Source organism: Microtus ochrogaster, unplaced genomic scaffold, assembly GCF_000317375.1.
Source record: "Microtus ochrogaster isolate Prairie Vole_2 unplaced genomic scaffold, MicOch1.0 UNK41, whole genome shotgun sequence".
Classification (NCBI taxonomy): domain Eukaryota; kingdom Metazoa; phylum Chordata; class Mammalia; order Rodentia; family Cricetidae; genus Microtus; species Microtus ochrogaster.
Window position 1 is genome coordinate 1,241,693 of NW_004949139.1, and position 1,285 is coordinate 1,242,977.

A 1,285-nucleotide genomic window follows, 5' to 3' on the forward strand; every position below is an offset into this window, starting at 1 on the left:
GAGGTCAGTGCTGGCGCTCTGGAGCCCGGAGCCTGAGTTCTGCCCTCTGCGTGTTGAGGTCAGTGCTGGCGCTCTGGAGCCCGGAGCCTGTGTTTGCTGAGCTGTTTGCTCTCCCTGTCCCAGCAGAGGCTGACCTGGCCCTCACCTACTGTGTCACTGTACACCTACTGTGCCCCTATCCCTGCAGCCATCTGAGCTGGGGCCTAGATCTGTTTGCTGGTGGCACAGCACAGCCCTTCTTAGCCACCGCTGGAGACAGGGAGAGCACAGCTCACAGAACTGCTGAACTAGGGAGGTGGACTTCCTGTCCCTGGGCCCCATGCAGTCTGCAGAGTAGAGCCTGCCTACCTGCAGAGGAGGTAACCAGCTATTCAAAGACAAACTGGAGACCCCCCGGGAAGATGTTACCATCATGTCTCAGTGGCCTAGTCAGCAGAGATGCCGGTGTTCTGTTTGTCGTCCCCTCAGTGGGAAACTGGATGCTGTGGGCTTTGTACGTCTGGACGTGGGTTGTTGTGGGTCTCATCTCTCAGGAAGGGGTGGTGTTTGTCAGGAGACAGCCATGCTGACCTGTTTCACAGCTGACCCAACCATTCGACCATGCCCTCCAGGCAGGACAGGGCCCAAGATCTCCCTAGATTTGATGTATTTATTGTTCACCACAGTAACTCAATGCAAGGAGAGGTGCCCTCTGCTGAGCTGACCCTGTCATTACCCTGGTTTAGGGACTAGCTGAAGGGGCTACATCCAGCCACTAGGGGGCGATCATGGACTGCTCATGGTTGCTCATTTTGAACAAGGTCTGTGTAAACACCCCTCCCCCCCTCGAGTGATGGTCCTGGCTCTGTCTTTGTTTTGCTGCCAGCTGGACCACTTAGCCCTGCCCCTGGCTTTGGCCTTAGGCTCTGGACGTGGGAGAAGGTAGAAGCCCTTCACCCAGTGCCTACTGTCCACTGCCTGACACTAGAGCCTCCTCAGCTCTCCTCCTGCTTCCTGCACAGTTTTCCTCCATGAGTGTTCCCTGAGAAGGGGACAGTGACCAGCACTGGCTGTGACACTGTGGAATGCTTTTCCCCTGCAGGGGCCATTGAGCCTCAAGTGACCACAGGTGTTGGGGCACGAAGGCAGGAGGCACTGTTATCACAGGGATTTGGTTTTTTTTTTAAATAATTTATTTATTATGTATGTATGCAATATTCTTTCTGTGTGTATGCCTGCAGGCCAGAAGAGGGCACCAGACCTCATTACAGATGGTTGTGAGCCACCATGTGGTTGCTGGGAATTG